General features: G+C 41.2%; 1 protein-coding gene and 1 pseudogene across 8 annotated transcripts in view; one reads left to right on the top strand and one right to left on the bottom strand.

The window, feature by feature from the left end:
• Positions 1-233: 233 nt before the first annotated feature.
• SYTL4 (synaptotagmin like 4) overlaps positions 234-21,208 on the top strand; it is a 79,665-nt gene continuing 58,690 nt past the window's right edge. For 2 of the 8 annotated variants that reach the window (XR_012026566.1, XM_072817409.1), the window contains exons 1-2: positions 234-616; positions 1,118-1,211. The gene's annotated coding sequence lies outside the window, so the exon portion shown is untranslated. The remainder of the gene's footprint in view (positions 617-1,117; positions 1,212-21,208) is intronic. The other 6 variants (XM_072817411.1, XM_072817412.1, XM_072817413.1 and 3 more) reach the window with 4 other exon arrangements.
• LOC140627465 (ubiquitin-conjugating enzyme E2 B pseudogene) lies at positions 13,348-14,082 on the bottom strand (annotated as a pseudogene).

The following is a 21,208-nucleotide window of genomic DNA, read 5'->3' on the forward strand; positions in this document are numbered from 1 at the left end:
GAATGTTTTAAACATTTGTGTCTCTGTGTATGTATGAATTTTAGTTTAGGTCCTTTGTCTCAAACATTCCTATTTTAGACAGACGCTTTTATTTGCCGCTGTTATTGGCCTGAAAGTTAAAGGATCCGAATGGTATCGTATTTTATCTTCCCAAATCATATGGTCTAGAGTCTTCATCTTCTTATAAGGACACGACAGTTTGACAACTTTTGGCTCAGCTAAGCGGAAGAGGCAGGAGATTTATCATCTGAGTGGCCACAGATGGAAGTGAAAAGGGGGCCACGTCCAGTCTTAGACCCCAATCCTCGGCCCTTAAGCTTCTTTTCCTAACCCAGGAGGGTATCCCTCTAGTGACTTAAAAGTCTTTGGCTCTCAGAGTACACTTTGGGTGGCGCAGCCCCCTACTAAAGGGCCCAGAGAGCTGTGCGGCCCCTTTAAGAGTCCAGCTCCTCCCCGCTCCAGGGAAAGTTGCAGCTTTTTCCGCCTACCGGGAGGGTGAGTAGGGCCGGCCGCGGAGCAGGACTGCAGTCTTCCAGGAGCCGGAGACCCTCCGTTGAGTCCGGCACTGGGACGCTGGGACGTCTCACCCTCTCGTGGCACCTGTTGCAGGTGACAGGTACTTCTGCGGCCGGGGGCCGCCCCTTCGCCCTGGGTCCCGGGCTCCTCCCGGGCCCCTCCCTGCTTTTCTCTGCCTAAGCGCCCCCCCCACCCTTATCTCAGGGATCTGCGCCCTTCCCTGCCCCCGCCCCCCGTCTGTGATCTCCCAATCTTTCCTTCTCCCTGGCTGACCGCCTGTCCCGTCTCCCTTGTCTGCCTCCCTGGACCGCACCCCCCACGCTTTGACTCCTGTCTGCTTGGGGCGGCCCCTCCCCGCCAGTTTGCGTTCCCTCGGGCCTCTTCTGGCCCCTTCCCTGGCCCACCGGTCGCTAACGGAGGCTGTACCCCTCGGGGCTCTGCCTCCTCCGGGTCTCGCCTCAAGCAGAGTGGCTCGGCTTTTCCCGCCAGCCCCGGCTGGAGCCCCTCCCGAGCCGGCCCTGGGGGCGGGTGGGGCCGAGCTCCCAGCGGGAACTGCACCCTCGGAGACGTCGAGTCACCTTTTCGGTGGTTCCTCTCTCAGCGCTTGGCCATCGCGCCGGGTCTCGGTCTCGCCCCGCTTCCGGACCTCGGACCTCGCGGCGTCAGCTTCTCTGGCCTCTGTAGGTCCGCCAAAGGTAAAGGCTGGAGGCGGCTTGGCTGGGAGTCTCGCCTCAGTGGGCTCCCCCTGAGCTTGGGGCAGGGGACCCAGCTGTGTGCTCTGGAGTTGAACTGCTTTATCTTGCCGCCTTTGGAGCAGGCGTTGGAGGTTTGCTCCTGGAAGAGGGTCCCCAGGGCCCTCAGAAGGGGCACAGAATGCTCTTATCCCCTGTGATGGTTTGTAGAGGGCCAGGAAACCTGTTCCTCCAGCCCCCAAAGTTGAATGAGATAGTTAGGGGTTTTTTGGCCGTGAAATCATTTGGTTAGAATTCTGGTGAAGGAACAGGTGATCTGTTTTTCATTAACCAATATTTTCTTCCCCCACTAAGTACCCTGCTCCTTTAGGACCAGAGGACCTAGCATTCCAGAATATTGATTTTGGCAGGGTTGACCCTAGATCTTGTACAGTTGTGACAGAAATTAATCGTCACTGCCTCCTGGACCTCTTATTTTTAACTGGCTTCTTTTCTGTTCTTTCAGCTCCCTACTCCCACTCCTCATAAACCCATTAATATTAAGGTGTTAATGACCTAATGTGTTTACCCCACTGGGCTGTGGAGAGAACAATGCAAGGAATTGAGGCCCTGATGAAGTTTTTTTGTTGCAGTTCTAGGTTTTTTTTTTTTAAATCTGTTTTGTTTTTTTACATGTTTGTTTGTTTTTAGCACCTGCTAGAATCCAAGTAGAAAAAGACCACCAACTTGGCTTATGAGACTTCTGGCAGGGGATGAACATTTCTGCTAACATAATTTTAGGTGCCTCACTTTAGGTCAGAGTGGTGAAATGGACCTTGGAGGCCTATTCTGCGATAATTGGTCAGTGAGTCAATGTGGCATTCTGCTTGATGCTCTTGGAGCTCTTCCCCCTTAATGCTACTAATAATGGTTGTTAGGCTCTATTGAGCCATGTACTCTGATAAGTTCTTTACACACTTATCTCATATTATCCTCATAGTAACTCTGTGCGGCAGACACTACAGTTATAACCATGTTATGATGGAAAGGAAAATCAGAGATTTAGCTGCCTTGCCCCAAATCACCAAACTGGGCCATGTGGCTGCAGAGCTTGTGTTCCTATCCCCTGTCCCCACCGCTTCTGCTGTCTGAGATTTTAGGAACACTAAATAGCTCACAAGTAAGGACTCAATGATTGAAACTTGCCCTTCCAAGCTGAAACCTGAGTTTTGGTCCCTGACTCCATTTCAGATGTGCTGTGGAGACTTTGACCCACTTCTCTCACTGATAATCTGACCCTCCTTCACCATTTCACTTCTAACAGGGGACCACTTGCCACTTTATTACTATAAGGACACAGCCCTGAATGTACCTGGCTGAATGAAGCCTCTGGGGCTCTTAGCTCAGTAGGGATTGTCCTGAAGTGAGGAGAGGGTTACTACCCTCTGGATTCTAGGGATGTGCGCCTGACTCAACTTCTGCCTTTCCTGCTGGCTAGGGAAGAAATGAGGGTGTGGTAAGTGATAAGGATTTCCCAACAGTCAGCCCAGAGAGCCTGAGGGTGAGTGTGTGCTTGTTTTATCCTGCGGTGGACAGAGTACTGGAGGCAGGGACCATACCGAAGAAAAAATAGCCTCACTAATTCCATCTCTGGACCTTTGCTCAAATGGCTTCTTTTTCCTGAAAAGCTAACTTGCCACCCATACCTACTCTCCTGCTGTGAGCTCCTATTCATCTCTCAAGATCTAGCTCTAAGGTCCTCTCCTTTGGGACAGCCTTACTGGACATACAGTTACTTTCCCTGGAACTGGATTACCAGTTACCCTGTCCTAAATCACTTTGTTTATACCTCAGGAAAGCCCTTCACATCCTTCTTTGTTGTTTTTCCACCTGGAAGGTCATTAACCTCTTTAAGGGCAAGGTCTGGCTCTTTGGAGCTCTTTCTCTTAAGTACAAGAGATGAACAAGGATTGGTGCTAGGCTGGGGATACCAGGCCTTTAAGGCCCAAGCTTTGATGATGGTGGAACTGGAGCACACAACAAAACAACTTCCTGAGGCACTTGAAATCCGACCTGACCTTCCGGAGTTTGTACTTAAATACAAACTTCAGTGAGGCCTTCCCAAACCACGCTATTGAAACTTAAAACCCCATCCCTGAACATTCTATATGACCCTTCCCTACCTTATTACTTGAATATAATACATTTTTTCATTTTTCTTTCTTTTTTCTTGTCCCTCCTCCCTCCAGAATGTAAGCTCCCTGTGGGCAGGGATTTCTGTTTTATTTACTGGTAGACCCCAGCACCCATAACAGAGCCTGGCACATCATAGGTGCTTAACTCATATTTGTTAAATGAATTAATGAATGACATTGCCATTCTAGGAATTGGCGGTCTTTTGTGCTCTCCCGGAGCTTATTTTATTTTTTTTAATAAATTTATTTTTTATTGGTGTTCAATTTACCAACATACAGAATAACACCCAGTGCTCATCCTGTCAAGTGCCCCCTCCAGTGCCCGTTACCCATTCACCCCCACCCCCCGCACTCCTCCCCTTCCACTACCCCTAGTTCATTTCCCAGAGTTAGGAGTCTTTATGTTCTGTCTCCCTTTCTGATATTTCCCACACATTTCTTCTCCCTTCCCTTATATTCCCTTTCACTATTATTTATATTCCCCAAATGAATGAGAACATATAATGTTTGTCCTTCTCTGATTGACTTACTTCACTCAGCATAATACCCTCCAGTTCCATCCACGTTGAAGCAAATGGTGGGTATTTGTCATTTCTAATGGCTGAGTAATATTCCATTGTATACATAAACCACATCTTCTTTATCCATTCATCTTCTTTATCCACCGAGGCTCCTTCCACAGTTTGGCTATTGTGGACATTGCTGCTATAAACATCGGGGTGCAGGTGTCCCGGCGTTTCATTGCATCTGTATCTTTGGGGTAAATCCCCAGCAGTGCAATTGCTGGGTCATAGGGCAGGTCTATTTGTAACTCTTTGAGGAACCTCCACACAGTTTTCCAGAGTGGCTGCACCAGTTCACATTCCCACCAACAGTGTAAGAGGATTCCCTTTTCTCCGCATCCTCTCCAACATTTGTGGTTTCCTGCCTTGTTAATTTTCCCCATTCTCACTGGTGTGAGGTGGTATCTCATTGTGGTTTTGATTTGTATTTCCCTGATGGCAAGTGATGCAGAGCATTTTCTCATGTGGATGTTGGCCATGTCTATGTCTTCCTCTGTGAGATTTCTGTTCATGTCTTTTGCCCATTTCATAATTGGATTGTTTGTTTCTTTGGTGTTGAATTTAATAAGTTCTTTATAGATCTTGGAAACTAGCCCTTTATCTGATACGTCATTTGTAAATATCTTCTCTCATGGTGTAGGTTGTCTTTTAGTTTTGTTGACTGTATCCTTTGCTGTGCAAAAGCTTCTTATCTTGATGAAGTCCCAATAGTTCATTTTTGCTTTTGTTTCTCTTGCCTTCATGGATGTATCTTGCAAGAAGTTACTGTGGCCGAGTTCAAAAAGGGTGTTGCCTGTGTTCTTCTCTAGGATTTTGATGGAATCTTGTCTCACATTTAGATCTTTCATCCATTTTGAGTTTATCTTTGTGTATGGTGCAAGAGGGTGGTCTAGTTTCATTCTTCTGCATGTGGATGTCCAATTTTCCCAGCACCATTTATTGAAGAGACTGTCTTTCTTCCAATGGATAGTCTTTCCTCCTTTATCGAATATTAGTTGACCATAAAGTTCAGGGTCCACTTCTGGGTTCTCTATTCTGTTCCATTGATCTCTGTGTCTGTTTTTGTGCCAGTACCACACTGTCTTGATGACCACAGCTTTGTAGTACAACCTGAAATCTGGCATTGTGATGCCCCCCGCTCTGGTTTTCTTTTTTAAAATTCCCCTGGCTGTTCGGGGTCTTTTCTGATTCCACACAAATCTAAAAATGATTTGTTCTAACTCTCTGAAGAAAGTCCATGGTATTTTGATAGGGATTGCATTAAACGTGTAAATTGCCCTGGGTAACACTGACATTTTCACAATATTAATTCTGCCACTCCATGAGCATGGAATATTTTTCCATCTCTTTGTGTCTTCCTCAATGTCTTTCAGAAGTGTTCTCTAGTTTTTAGGGTATAGATCCTTTACCTCTTTGGTTAGGTTTATTCCTAGGTATCCTATGCTTTTGGGTGCAATTTAAATGGGATTGACTCCTTAATTTCTCTTTCTTCAGTCTCATTGTTAGTGTATAGAAATGCCATTGATTTCTGGGCATTGATTTTGTATCCTGCCACGCTACCAAATTGCTGTATGAGTTCTAGCAATCTTGGGGTGGAGGCTTTTGGGTTTTCTATGTAGAGTATCATGTCATCGGCGAAGAGGGAGAGTTTGACTTCTTCTTTGCCAATTTGAGTGCCTTTAATGTCTTTTTGTTGTCTGATTGCTCAGGCTAGGACTTCCAGTACTATGTTGAATAGCAGTGGTGAGAGGGGACATCCCTGTCTTGTTCCTGATCTTAGGGGAAAGGCTCCCAATGCTTCCCCATTGAGAATGATATTTGCTGTGGGCTTTTCATAGATGGCTTTTAAGATGTTCAGGAATGTTCCCTCTATCCCTACACTCTGAAGAGTTTTGATCAGGAATGGATGCTGTATTTTGTCAAATGCTTTCTCTGCATCTAATGAGAGGATCATATGGTTCTTGGTTTCTCCCGGACCTTAAACAGCCCCTCGTCTGTCACCTTACCCCTGTAAGTTTGCCCCAAAGCTCAGGTCCCACACGGCTTTCCTTCTGCTAAGTTTTGCTTTGAGGCTGCATTCCTGATGACAACTTTGACCTAATTGGAAGTACTTCTCTCTTTTTTGAAGGCATGAGTCTCTGAATGGAAACTTCTAAAGTAAGCATGTAAAGAGTCTGTGCTTTTTGTTGGTTGGAAGGGAGACTAGCACTGAGAGGAGAGGATGTGGATTGTCAGATGTCTTGAGGCCTTTCAGACATTTGGTGAGCTCAGCGAGCAGCTGGGGAAAGTTACTGTGTAACAGGGAAGTGACCACCCCGAAAGAATAAAAGGCGGCATGAGTTTGGCTTCTGTCCTTGCATTTCCCTTAGCTTTTCAGGCATGAGGTGGTTATTGGATTATAAGCTTTATGGAAAAGCTATTACTGAGTGCTATGCGTGTGGTACTTGACTAGTTTAGTTTTGTTCTGGGAGAATTATACAGTGTGAGGAAACCACGATGTAACAAAAAAGAATAAAAGTATGATTGTCTTTAAATGTGGTTTGAGGGTTCCTGGGTGGCTCAGTCAGTGAAGCATCTGCCTTCAGCTCTGGTCATGATCCCAGGGTCCTGGGACTGAACCCTGCATTGGACTCCCTGCTCAGTGGGGAGCCTGTTTCTCCCTCTCCCTGCCGCTCCGCCTGCTTGTACTCTCTCTTCTCTCTCTCTGTCAAATAAATAAGTAAATAAATAAAATCTTTAAAAAAATGTGTTTTGAAATATTCACAAAGAAAGAAACCCCTAGAATTCCTTAAAAGACAGGATTGGAAGGAGTTGGGTCCTTTGATGTGGTGGTACATATGTGATTTCCCACCATTTAATGTGTATTAACTTCTTAAAACTAAAGTCTGTATTAAAAACTTCTGCTTAACCTCATCTACTAAATGTATCTCCTCAACCTCTGAATATTGGAGTGACGTACTTTTTTTTGTCCATGTACTTTTTTCCATGTACTTTTTTCCATCCAGAATCTTCCAGGGGGCGCCTGGGTGGCTGAGTCGGTTAAGCTTTTGCCTTTGGCTCAGGTCCTGGGATCGAGTCCTGCATTGGGCTCCAGTTTGGAGGGGAGTCTACTTTTTCATCTCCCTATGTCCCTCCTGCTGCCTTGTGCTCTGTCTCTCAAATGATAAATAAATAAAATATTTTTTTTAAAATTAAAGATTTTATTTATTTATTCCTAAGAGACATAGAGAGAGGCAAAGACATAGGCAGAGGAAGAAGCAGGCTCCCCGCGGGGAGCCTGATACAGGACTTGATCCCAGGACCCTGGGGTCACAACCTGAGCCGAAGGCAGCTGCTCAAACGCTCAGCCAACCAGGTATCCCTAAAAAATTTTTTTAAACAAAACAAAACAAAGCAAAACACCCAGAATCTTCCTGAAAGCACTCATCCAGCCCCATGGCTTTAAATGCTGTCTATCTATATACTCATCATTCCCACACTTAGATGTCTGACTCAAGCCTTTCTTCTTTCTTCTTTTTTTAAAAATTTATTTATTCATGAGAGACAGAGAGAGGCAAAGACATAGGCAGAGGGAGAAGCAGGCTCCATGCAGGGAGCCTGATGGGGGACTAGATCCCAGGACTCTAAGATCACGACCTGGGCCAAAGGCAGATGTGCTTAACCACTGAGCCACTCAGGAGTCCCTCAAGCCTTACTTTTAAGCTGCATCCTCATATATCCAATGGCCTATATGACATCTCTACTTGGATGTCAAATAGATATTAAATGTGGCATGGCCAAAATGGGACTCCTGACTCTTCTTGGATCCCTAGCCCTTTCCCTCAGCCCTCCGTATCTCAGCAAAATGGCACCATCATCCATTCAGCTGCTCTAGCCAAGAATCTAGGGTCACCCTTGATGCCTCCCCTTCTCTCACCTCCGCACATCCAATTAATCAGCAATTCCTGTTGCCCTGATCTTCCAACTGTGCCATCTATTCTGCCATATATCTCTATCTCCTTTGCCTATTACCCTAGTCCACGCAACACAAGGCTGCAATAAACATCTTCGTGGAGTGCTCAAAATGGATGTAGATATAGATATACCTGCACAAATATTTCTGCAGGATAGCTTTCTAATAGGAATTATTGGGACAAGGGATATTTACATTAAAAGATGTGAATAGGTTTTGCCAGAGTGACATCCAGGAAGGTTTACATTCTAACCACAGAGAGTGCTTTTCTGTATGCCCTTGCTGAGGATGGACAGTCTTTTTAATTTTTACAAGTTTGATAGGTGAAAAATAATATCTGACTGATGTAACTTACATTTCTCTTATTACTAGGAAGGCTGAGTGTTTTTTTTCATGTGTGTTAGCTATTTGCATTTTTCCTGAGACTTGCTCCTTTATACCCTTTTTACATTTTTCTTTTGGGTTATATATTTAATTTGCTTGTAAGATCACTATGTTTGTTAGGGACAATTTATTCATTGCCTGTTACACGGTGCAAGTTTTTCTCTCTTGTCATATGGCATAACTTTGTTCATGATGTGTACCCCTCTTGTAATCAGATAACAGACACTATAAAACATTGTAAAAAACATGTTCATTAGATTTGGCAATTAGGAGGTCAGTGACGGATTGACATCAGTGCAGCAGGAGGAGAGAAGGCAGATTGTAGAGGATTGGGGAGTAAGCACTTTCAAGAAGGACTGATGACGAATATGGTATATACTTTGAAGAGGCTTGGCTACAATGGGAAGGAGAGAGTATTCCTTATAGACAGATAGAAGATAATCTTAGACAGAAGATAATCTTGTTAATAATGTTTAGTTTTGAATATAGGAAACGAGCCCATTCACATGTAGATGGCATAGAACTTGATGATACATAGTTGCTAAGGAAGCAGAAGGGTGGGGGCTCCAGAGTGAAAGAGTGGAAAAGACTGGCCTTAGAGAAAGGAAGGTAGCTCTTCCATTGAGAGGAGGGAAAGGGACAGGATTGATGAAATTGTGGGAGCACAAGATTTTGAAGAAGGTCCCATCTGATGCGATCAATGAGGGATTGGGATAGCATTTGAGAAGGATGAAAAGAGGAGCTTTTTAGAGGCCTAGCATATCACCATATCATAGTGAGCCAAGAAAAGCTTGGATATCTTGAATTTGTCTCCACCCTGTCACAGAATCCTGTATCCATTCTCTTCAGGAGCACTCATCAGTCCAGGTATAGAAACAGAGTGTAGATGAGTTAGTTTGGGGATTTTTGGGGGTAGCTATGACAGAAATATAAGAGGGCAGGAGACTGGACAGTGACGGCATAATAGTTGAAATGGTGGAACCCTGTGGCTGGCATATCTGTGAATAATTCTACTTTGAACTTGGGTAATTCTTTTTGTTTTTTTTTTAATTATTTGTTCATGAGAGAGCCACAGAGAGAGGCAGAAGCATAGGCAGAGGGAGAAGCAGACTTCCTGCAGGGAGCCTCTTGTGGGATTCGATCCCAGGACCCTGGGATCATGACCTGAACCAAAGGCAGAGCCCAACCACTGAACTACCCAGGTGCCCCGAACTTGGGTAATTCTTAAGAGATGGAAGATTTTCACGTCATCTTGTACTATTTGTTGTTTGTAGCTCTATTAATTCAGGCATCAGAATAGATTTAGTATCAGTGTCCTTAAACTGTGGTTTGCAACTTATCAGAAACCATGGGTTGATTTACTGGGGGCTTACAATGTGCCAGTTTCTAGGTGAGGTACTCGAGATACAGTGGAGAAGAAGACCATGGCCTCTTTTTTTTCCCATGGAACTTACTTCAGCAGGAGAGGTATGTGTTAAACAGCATCACGTAAGTAGTGATCTCATCACAATTGTGATAAGTTCTTTGAAGTTTAATTTTTTAGAAATCACATTGTCACATTGCTTTCTCTAACAGTTTTTACCAATTTACATCTGCCAGCAAAGTATTAAAGTACCTCTTACATCTTCCCTTTTTAAAATTGAATACTGTCTGTTAAAAATTTTACTGAATTGATAGACACATATGAAAATATTTTCATTACCAGTAAGTGAAACTTTTTCTTTCTTACATCTATTGGCCATTTGATCTTCTGCCTTCAAGAAGTACCTGTTCATGCTCATTTTCTGTTAGATACTTACCTCTCCTTGTTTTTAGTAGACCTCTTTTCCATATTTGAAAACCACCCTTTTCTCTCTCTCCTACCTTAGCTCAGGAAACTCTAAAATGTATTTTACTCAGTCTCTGGCCATTCCCTTTTGATCTCTTTTGAACTTATTTCTTAACTACTTTGGAAACTTTCGTGTGACTAGGGATCTGACTACATTTTTGTTACTTGACCCAACAAAAATGATATATATCTTCTGTTCTCCTTTCCACATCTCATTCCCCAGAGGTAACAATATTAAATTTGTGTCTCTTTCCAGACATTTTCTATGCCTATATAAAATATTTCCTTCCTCCCATCCATCCATCTATCCATCCATCATCCATCCAGCATGTTAAAAATACAAATGGAATCATAATGTATATGTTTTGCAATGGATTTTTTTATCTAATGGATTTTTACTTAATATTTGTGGCAAGCCTTCAATGTCAGTAAAAATAGAACTATCTCTTTCTTTTTAACAGTGGCATAGATGTCTTCAAATGTATGTGTAAAAGGAGGAGTTAAGATGGCAGAGGATTAGGGGGACCCTAAGCCTGTCTTGTCCCTCAAACACAGCTAGATAGTTATCAAATCATTCTGAATGCCCAAGAAATCAATCAGAGGTCTGAGAGGACAAAAACTGCAAGTCTACAAGTAGAAAAGTGACTACCTTTTGGAAAGCAGGAGGTGTGGAGAATTGAATTGGGGGAGATACTGCTGTGTCTACAGCAGTAGGGAGGAAGCCTCCTTATGGAGGATACTGTAAAGTATCATACACAGCAGAGCACAAAATCTGAACTTTTAGAAGTTTGCTGTGGTTGGGGATGTTCCTGGCTTACAGGTGCTCAGGTGACAAGCTGGGGTAGAATCCCAGGTGTGACACCATTGTCTGATGTCTTGGAATCTATCCCCTGGATTCCAAGAAGAATGAGTGGTGCTTAAGTGCAGCACTATTCCCAGGCATAGGAACAGGGATACTGGCTGAGTCTTGGTGTCAGCTGTCTGCTCTGTTTTGCCATAAACTGTGAACTGTGAACCTCAGTCCTGCAACTGCTTTCCTGTGATATGCTGGCAAATGGCAAAAGCATGATGAGACCCTCCCTCACAGAAACAGTGTGGGTCCAAGCCACGGAAGTCCCTAAAATTTGGAGTTTTGAAACTCAGTCACAGGCCTAAGATAAAAAAAGCTCAGACACAGGCAGGGTGAATGCAGGGTTCTGACAAAAACAGGGGACACAAGAGTGATTGATTGCTCTTCTGTGAGGTTTCACTGAAGATGGGGGATGCAGACTTTCACCTCCAGGGCTAGAGAGCTGGGCACTGACATATTCATCCCATCAATCAGCACTAAAAGCTTTCAGGGAGCAAAAGACTGCCACCTCGTGGAGGCTGGAGCTGCTTACACGAAGGCGCACACCACTGTGCCCAGGAGTTGCATTTCCGCTAGGGCAATTCCACCTGATCATCAGTAAAACAGGCCCCTCCCCCAGAAGACCAGCGTGATCAACTTGCTTGTACCAAGTTTACTGACCATAGGCTACTGCAAAGCTTTAACTGTAAGGGGAAAACAGGATCTAGTTTCCTTTTTGCTTTTATTCTTTATTTTATTATTATTTAATTTCATTTTATTCCTATTTTTAAAATTCCTTTAAAAAACCTTTAATTATTAATTTACAACTTTTAAATTTATATATTTATATGTATATTTTTGTTTACTTTTCTTTTATTATTTTTTATTTTGGGACCTAAGTTCTCTCTCTCTCTCTCTCTCTTTTTTGGTCAATTCTCCCCAAATTAATATCCAAGTTTATTTTTTTTGTATACTTTTTATTGGAGTTTGATTTGCCAACATATACTATTAACACCCAGTGCTCATCCCGTCAAGTGCCCCCTCAGTGCCCATCACCCAGTCACCCCAACCCCCCGCCCACCTCCCTTTCCACTACCCCTTGTTCGTTTCCCAGAGTTAGGAGTCTCTCATATTCTGACGCCCTCTCTGATATTTCCCACATATTTTCTCTCTGTTCCCCTATAATCCCTTTCACTATTTTTTATATTCCCCATATGAATGAAACCATATAATGATTGTCCTTCTCCGATTGACTTACTTCACTCAGCATAATACCCTCTAATACCATCCACATCGAAGCAAATGGTGGGTATTCATCATTTTTAATGGCTCAGTAATATTCCATTGTATACATAGACCACATCTTCTTTATCCATTCAACTTTTGATGGACACCGAGGCTCCTTCCACAGTTTGGCTATTGTGGACATTGTTGCTATAAACATTGGGGTGCAGATGTCTCAGCTTTTCACTGTATCTGTATCTTTGGGCTAAATCCCCAGTAGTGCAATTGCTGGGTCACAGGGTAGCTCTATTTTTAACTCTTGGAGGAACCTCCACACAGTTTCCCAGAGTGGCTGCACCAGTTCAAATTCCGACCAACAGTGCAAGGGGGTTGCCCTTTCTCCACATCCTCTCCAACAGTTGTTGTTTCCTGTCTTGTTAATTTTCCCCATTCTCACTGGTGTGAGGGAGTATCTCATTGTGGTTTTGATTTGTATTTCCCTGATGGCAAGTGATGCAGAGCATTTTCTCATGTGCTCATTGGCCATGTGTATGTCTTCTTTGGTGAAATATATATTCATGTCTTTTGCCCATTTCATGATTGGATTGTTTGTTTCTTGGGTGTTGAGTTTCATAAGTTCCTTATAGATCTTAGATACTTATCTTGGTGAAGTCCCAATAGTTCATTTTTGCTTTTGTTTCTCTTGCCTTCATGGATGTATCTTGCAAGAAGTTACTGTGGCCAAGTTCGAAAAGGGTGTTGCCTGTGTTCTCCTCTAGGATTTTGATGGAATCTTGTGTCACATTTAGATCTTTCATCCATTTTGAGTTTATCTTTGTGTATGGTGAAAGAGAGTGGTCTAGTTTCATTCTTCTGCATGTGGATGTCCAATTTTCCCAGCACCATTTATTGAAGAGACTGTCTTTTTTCCAGTGGAGAGTCTTTCCTCCTTTGTCGAATATTAGTTGCCCATAAAGTTGAGGGTCCACTTCTTGATTCTCTATTCTGTTCCATTGATCTATGTGTCTGTTTTTGTGCCAGTACCACACTGTCTTGATGACCACAGCTTTGTAGTACAACTTGAAATTTGGTATTGTGATGCCCCTGCCTCTGATTTTCTTTTTCAATATTCCCCTGGCTATTCGGGTTTTTTTCTGATTCCACAGAAATCTTTTTTTTTATTTGAAAAAAGTTCAGATTTACAAAATGTGTATCATTCTGTCATGAAAACTCTGCACCAACATTATACACTTGGAAAAAAATACAAACAGGATATATTACAAATTTATGTAAGCAATAACTTAGTTCACACCATGCAATAAAAAGTACAATAATCAAGATATACAAGCTTTTGTAGCTTCTAAACTGAAGGACTTTTTTTTTTTCTGCAGAATCCTTAAAACTTATGGCACTTAAAATTTGTTAGCCTTTCTACTGAAAGGTTAATTATACACAACAATGATGAAAAAAATTAACAGACAATTTGTCTATTATGAATCATTCCAGCTTTGTTCAACAATGGTTAAAACTCTTTTCTCATATTCTCGTTTGTTTTCCTGATAAAGCTGTGCTGCCTGGCTATTGGCTGGACTGTTTGGATTTGGTTCATCCAGCAGAGACTGAATTGATGTTAGATAGAAGGTATATCATATGCTGGACTCCATCAGTTCTGAAGGATATCATTTGGATGAAACATTTTGGATAAAAACCCAACAGTTAGTGGTTTATTTGGATACTCTTCAGAAAATTCTATTACTAGTTTAAAAGTACCATCTTCAAAGGGTGTCCCCTTGGGTCCAAATATAATTGCATTCCACTGCATAATGTTGTTTACAGATGGCATGCCACTGACACCCACAGGTGGGTCCTCTTGGAATCGCTTAAATCCCGCATGAGCCTCCTCCGGGCCAGAGTTGACATGCTCCCCAGCTGCCCCGGGGTCAGTCTGATTCCACACAAATCTTAAGATAATTTGTTTCAACTCTGGGAAGAAAGTCCATGGTATTTTGATAGGGATTGCATTATATGTGTAAATTGCCTGGGGTAGCATTGACATTTTCACAATATTAATTCTTCCAATCCATGAGCATGGAATGTTTTTCCATCTCTTTGTGTCTTCCTCAATTTCTTTCAGAAGAGTTCTGTAGTTTTTAGGGTATAGATCTTTTATGTCTTTGGTTAGGTTTATTCCTATGTATCTTATGGTTTTGGGTGCAATTATAAATGGGATTGACTCCCTAATTTCTCTTTCTTCTGTCTCATTGTTAGTGTATAGAAATGCCACTGATTTCTGGGCATTGATTTTGTATCCTGCCACACTGCGGGATTGCTGTATGAGTTCTAGCAATCTTGGGTTGGAGTCTTTGGGTTTTCTATGTACAGTATCTTGTCATCTGTGAAGAGGGAGAGTTTGACTTCTTTGCCCATTTGAATGCCTTTTAGTTCTTTTTGTTGTCTGATTGCTGAGGCTAGGACTTCTAGTACTATGTTGAATAGCAGTGATGAGAGTGGACATCCCTGTCGTGTTCCTGATCTTAGGGGAGAGGCTCTCAGTTTTTCCCCATTGAGAATGATATTTGTTGTGGGCTTTTTGTAGATGGCTTTTAAGATGCTGAGGAATGTTCCCTCTATCCGTACACTTTGAAAAGTTTTGATCAGGAATGGATGCTGTATTTTGTCAAATGCTTTCTCTGCATCTATTGAGAGGATCATGTGGTTCTTGTTTTTTCTCTTGTTGATGTGATCTATCAGGTTGATTGTGTTACGAGTGTTGAACCAGCCTTGCATCCCGGGGATAAATTCCACTTGGTCATGGTGAATAATCTTAATGTATTGTTGGATCCTATTGGCTAGTATTTGTTAAGAATGTTTGCATCCATGTTCATCAGAGATATTGGTCTATAATTCTCCTTTTTGGTGGGGTCTTTGGTTTTGGAATAGAGGTAATTCTGGCCTCATAAAATGAGTTGGAAATATTCCATCCCTTTCTATCCTTCAGAACAGCTTTAGTAGAATAGGTATTATTTCTTCTTTAAACATGTGCTAGAATACCCCTAGGAAGCCATCTGGCCCTGGACTTTTGTGTCTTGGGAGGTTTTTGATGACTGCTTCAATTTCTTCCCTGGTTATTGGCCTGTTCAGGTTTTCTATTTCTTCCTGTTACAGTTTTGGTAATTTGTAGTTTTCCAGAAATGCATCCATTTCTTCTAGATTGCCTAATTTATTGGTGTGTAGCTGCTCATAATACTTTTTAAAAATTGTTTGTATTTCCTTGGTATTTGTTGTGGTATCTCTTCTTTTATTCATGATATTATTAATGTGAGTCTTTTTTCTTTTTAATAAGGCTGGCTTGGGGTTTATCTATCTTATTAATTCTTTCAAAGAACCAACTTCTGGTTTTGTTGATCTATTCTACAGTTCTTCTGGTCTCTATTTCATTGAAATCTGCTCGAATCTTTATTATGTCTCTTCTTCTGCTTGGTGCAGGTTTTCTTTGCTCTTCTTTCTTCAGTTCCTTTAGGTGTGAGGTTAGCTTGTGTGTTTGAGTTTTTCCCGATTTTTTGAGGGATGCTTGTATTGCGATGTATTTCACTCTTAGGACTGCTTTTGCCGTATACCAAAGATTTTGTACGAGGGTATCTTCCTTTTCATTAGTGTCCATGAATCTTTGTAATTCATCTCTAAAATTCTGATTGACCTATTTATCTTTTAAATGATGCTCTTTCACTTCCATGTGTTTGAGTTTCTTCCAAATTTCTTCCTGTGATTGAGTTCTAGTTTCAAAGCATTGTGGTCTGAAAATATGCAGGGGACAATCCCAATCTTTTGGTATCAGTTGAGCTGATTTGTGACCCAGTATATGGTTTATCCTGGAGAAAGTTCCATGTGCACTTGAGAAGAATGTGTATTCAGTTGCGTTTGGATGGAAAGTTCTGTATATATCTGTGAAATCCATCTGGTCCAGGGTATCATTTAAGGTCCTTGTTTCTTTGGTGATGTTGTGCTTAGAAGATCTGTCATTTGCAGAAGTGCCATGTTGAAGTCTACTACTATGAGTGTATTTTTATCTAAGTATGTCTTCACTTTGGTGATTAATTGATATACTTGGGAGCTCCCACATTAGAGGCTTAAATATTCATGAGTGTTTGGTCTTCTTGTTGGATAGACCCTGTATGTATGATATACTGTCCCTCTTCATCTCTTACTACAGGCTTTGGAATAAACTCTAACTTATCTGATATGAGGATTGCTACCTCAGCTTTCTTTTGAGGACCATTTGAATGGTAAATTGTTCTCCAACCTTTCATTTTCAGGCTGTAGATAACCTTAGGTCTAAAATGAGTCTCTTGAAGATAGCAAATAGATGGGTCTTGCTTTTTTATCCAGTATGAAACCCTGCATCTTTTGATGGGATCACTTAGCCCTTTTATGTTCAGAGTAACTATTGAAACATATGAATTTAGTGTCATCGTAATACCTATTCAGTCCCTGTTTTTGTGGATTATTTCTTTGGGCGTCCTCTTTCTTTTACAGGGTCCTCTTTAATATTTCTTGCAGAGCTGGTTTGGTGGTCACAGATTCTTTCAGTTTCTGCCTATCTTGGAAGCTCTTTATCTCTCCTTCTATTCTGAATGAGAGCCTTGCAGGATAAAGTATTCTTGGCTACATGTTCTTCTCATTTAGGACCCTGAATATATCCTGCCAGCCCTTTCTGGCCTGCCAGGTCTCTGTAGAGAGGTCTGCTGTTAATCTGATATTTCTCCCCATATAAATTAAGAATCTCTTGTCTCTTGCTGCTTTAAGAATTTTCTTTTTGTCTTTGGAATTTGCAAGTTTCACTATTAAATATCAAGGTATTGAACAGTTTTTTATTACTTTTTTGGGGGGGTGGGGGTCCTCTTGGATCTGAAGGCCTGTTCCCTTCTCCAGATTTTGGAAGTTCTCAGCTATGATTTGTTCAAATATACTTTGTGCTTCCTTCTCTCTGTCTCTTGGGTTTTCTGGAATCCCAGTTAGACGTATATTCTTCCTTTTCAAGCTATCATTTATTTCCCCAAGCCTTTCTTCTTGGGGTCTTAATTGTTTTCCTCTTTTTTCCTCAGCTTCCTTCCTTACCATCAATTTGTCTTCTGTGTCAGTCACTCTCTCTTCCATTTCATTAACCCTAGCAGTTAGAACATCCAGTTTGGATAGCATCTCAATTAATCTATTTTTAATTTCGGCTTTAGTAGATTTCAATTCTGCAATAACAATGTCTCTAGAGTCCGCTTATAGTTTTTTTCCAGAACCACCAGTAGCTTTATAATTGTACCTCTGGGTTGAATTTCTGACATCATATTTAAATCCAGATTCTGTAACTTCTTGGCAGAGAGTACTTTTTCTGGTTCTTTCTTTTGTGGTGAATTCTTCCTTCTAGTCATTTTGTTCAGTGCAGAGTGGCTGTATGAGTGGGATGAGTCAAAAATATCAACTATGACCTAAGTAAAATATGCCCTAGATGATTCTGAAGAGATCAGAGAACAGAAAATAATGGGAAAAAAGAACAGAACAAAATAAAACAAAAGGACCCCTAAAGTAAAAAACAAATTTTAAAACAAATTAGTAAAAATAAAAAGCAAAAAACCATAAACCATGAAGAAAAAAGAAAAAGAAAAAAAATTAAAGAAAAGAGGGAAATGAAAAAAAAGGAGGGGATGGTGGTGGTGAGGAAGTGGTAGTGGAGAGAGAATGTAGTGTACCTGAGGGTCTTAGAGGGTGATCCTCTTGGTTCTGAGTTTATCAAGTTCTGTATGTTAGACGATGCTCAGTCTCAAATTAATATAAACCAGCAATACTTGTAGAAAACCCCAACATTGACCACCAAAACATAAACAAGATAAAGGGGGGGCAGAATGGGAAGGAAGAGAGAATATAATCTCACAGAATGAACCAACATGGTATTTCACTTGGTTCTGGGTGTATGTTGGTCGTGTTTTTGAAGGTACTAACTTCCACCATTGTAAAGCAAAACAAGGCAGAAAAAAGAAAAAAGAAAAACCCCTATCTCTTATATCTGCCAAAATTAAAATGAATACGTTGAAGGGAGTCCAGAAGTGAGAAATATAGTGAAGACATGTAACTGTAGAAATATGAAAGTCAAAAAAGGAAAACACTTAAAAATGGAGAGCTGGTAAAATATTGTAGTTAAGGTGGGAAACCGAAAAGATATTGGAAATTTTTAGTCTGATATAAAAGCAAGTCATAATGGAAACATAATGGGAAAAGAAACAAAAAAGGACCCTCTAGTTCTACATAATATTTTCCCTCAGTCCTGGAGATTTCCAGTACTGCTTAGTCAATAAATTTGTTCTTTCTTTTTTCTTCCAGCTAGTCTTCTGGGGGAGGGGTCTGCTCTGCTGATTCTCAGGTGTCTGTGCCTGGGCATAGATGTCCGGCTCCCTGTGGGTTGCCAGGCTCAGTGAGAACTGTTTATCCTGTGAGGCCCCTATTCCCTGGTGGCAAAGGGTGAAACAAGGAGGAAAAAGAACAATGTTGGCAGCCAGATTTCCAGCTCTGGAGTCAGCTCCCACTAGTAACTAATGCAGTCTCCCAATCTGCACTGGCTTAGATGCTCCCAGGGCTGGTGCAGGTGCACTGATCTGCACAGCTTGCAGGGTGCCCAGTGGCAGGAGAGTTCTCACTGTCCTATGCCCTCCTCACTTCCACCTGTCCCAGGGGGAGTGCAGGATCATGGGCTTTGTCCGCTTGGGGACCTGGGATCTGGGGCCCTGTGCTGCTGGAATCGTGCTCCTGGGGCACACGGCTCCTGAAGGCAGCAGGGCACAGCCATCTCCGTCTGGAGTCAGTCTGCCTAACCAACTGGCTTCTCCCAAATGCCCTGCCAGCTGTGCGCTCCAGCCCTTTACGGAGATTGGTCCAGTTTGTGGGGCCGGGATCTAGGTTCTTTTAAGAGGCAGACCAAAACACACCCAGGATCTAGTTTGTTTTGCTTTCTTTTCTTTTCCTTCTTTTTTATTTTGTTTTGTGTTTTTCTTTCTTAATTTCTTTTCTGGACAAAATGATTAGACAGAGAAATTCACCCCAAAAGAGAAATGGGAAGTAGAACTCATGGCCAAGGATTAAACCAGTATAGATATAAGTAAGATATCTGAACTAGAATTTAAAACAATGGTTATAAGGGTACTAGCTGGGTGTGAAAAAAGCATAAAAGACACTAGAGAATCCCTTGCTGCAGAAATAAAAGAACTAAAATCTAGTCAGGCCAAAATTAAAAATGCTATAACTGAGATGCAATCCCAAGTTGAGGCCATAAAAACTAGGAAGAATGAAGCAGAGGAGAAAATCAGTGATATAGAAGATAAACTTATGGAAAATAATGAATCTGAAAAGAAGAGGGAAAGAAAGGTAATGCATCATGCAAGTAGACTTAGGGAACTCAGTGACTTATTAAAACATATAACATTTGTATCACAGGAGTCTCAGAAGATGAGAGAGGAAAAGGGGCTGAAGGTTTATTCAAACAAATTATATCTAAAAGCTTGCCTAATCTGGGGAAGGAAACAGACATAAAAATCCAGGAAGTACAGAGAACTCCCATTAAATTCAACAAAAGCCAACCATTGCCAAGGCATATCATAGTTATATTCACAAAATACACAAGGAAGGATTCCTAAAAGCAGCAAGGAAAAAAAAAGTCCTTAACCTACAAGGGAAAACAGAACAGTTCATAGCAGATCTATCCACAGAAACTTACCAGTCCAGGAAAGAGTGGCAGGAAATATTCAACATGCTGAATGGGAAAAATATGCAGGAAAGAATTCTTTATCCACCAAGGGTGTTATTCAGAATAGAAGGAGAAATAGAGTTTCCTGAACAAACAAAAACTGAAGGAGTTAGTGATCACTAAACCAGCCCTGAAAGGAATTTTAGGGGGGATTCTTTGAGTGGAGAAAAAAAACACCAAAAGCACCAAAGACTACAAATGACCAGAGAACATTACTAGAAATATCAACTTTACAGGTAACACGATGGCACTAAAATTATATCTTTCAGTAATCACTCTGAATGTGAATGGATGAAATGTTCCATTCAAAAGACATAGATAGGGGATCAGAATGGGCAAGAAACAAGATCCATTTATATGCTGCCTCCAAGAGACTCATTATAGACCTAAAGACATCTGCATATTGAAAGTGATGGGATGGAGAACCATTTATCATGCTAATGGACATCAAAAGAAAGAGTAGCCATACTTATATCAGACAAGCTAGATATTAAAACAAAGACCATAATAAAAGATGAAGAAGGGTATTATAGTTAAAGGATCTATCCATCAAGAAGATCTAACAATTGTAAATATTTATGCCTCCAACATGGAAGCATCCAAAATATATAAATCAATTAATAACAAAGAAACTCATTGATAATAATATAATAATAATAGAGGTTTTTAACAATGTATTTACATCAATGGACAGATCATCTAAGGAAAAAAATCAAGGAAACAATGGCTTTGAATGACACACTGGACCAAATGCACTTAATCGATATTTTCAGAACATTTCATCCTATAGCAGCAGATTATACATTCTTTTTGAGTGTACACGGAACATTCTCCAGAAGAGATCAAATACTGGGTTACAAATAATTTCTCAACAAGTACAAAAAAATCAAGATCATGCTATGTATATTTTCAGACCGCAACACTATGAAACTTGAAGTCAACCACAAGAAAAAATTTGGGAAGACATCAAATACATGGGAATTAAAGAACATGCTACTAAAGAATGAATGGGTTAACCAGGAAGTTAAAGAGGTAATTTAAAAATACATGGAAGGAAATGAAAATGAAAACACGATAGCTCAAAGCCTTTGGAATACAGCAAAGGCAGTCCCAAGAGGAAAGTATATACCAATACAAGCCTACCTCAAGAAGCAAGAAAAATCTCAAATACACAAACTAACCTTAAACCTAAAGGAGCTAGGAAAGAAACAGCAAATAAAGCCTAAAGCCAGCAGAAGAAGGGAAATAATAAAGATCAGAGCA

The sequence above is a fragment of the Canis lupus genome, chromosome X (genome assembly GCF_048164855.1).
Source record: "Canis lupus baileyi chromosome X, mCanLup2.hap1, whole genome shotgun sequence".
NCBI lineage: Eukaryota > Metazoa > Chordata > Mammalia > Carnivora > Canidae > Canis > Canis lupus.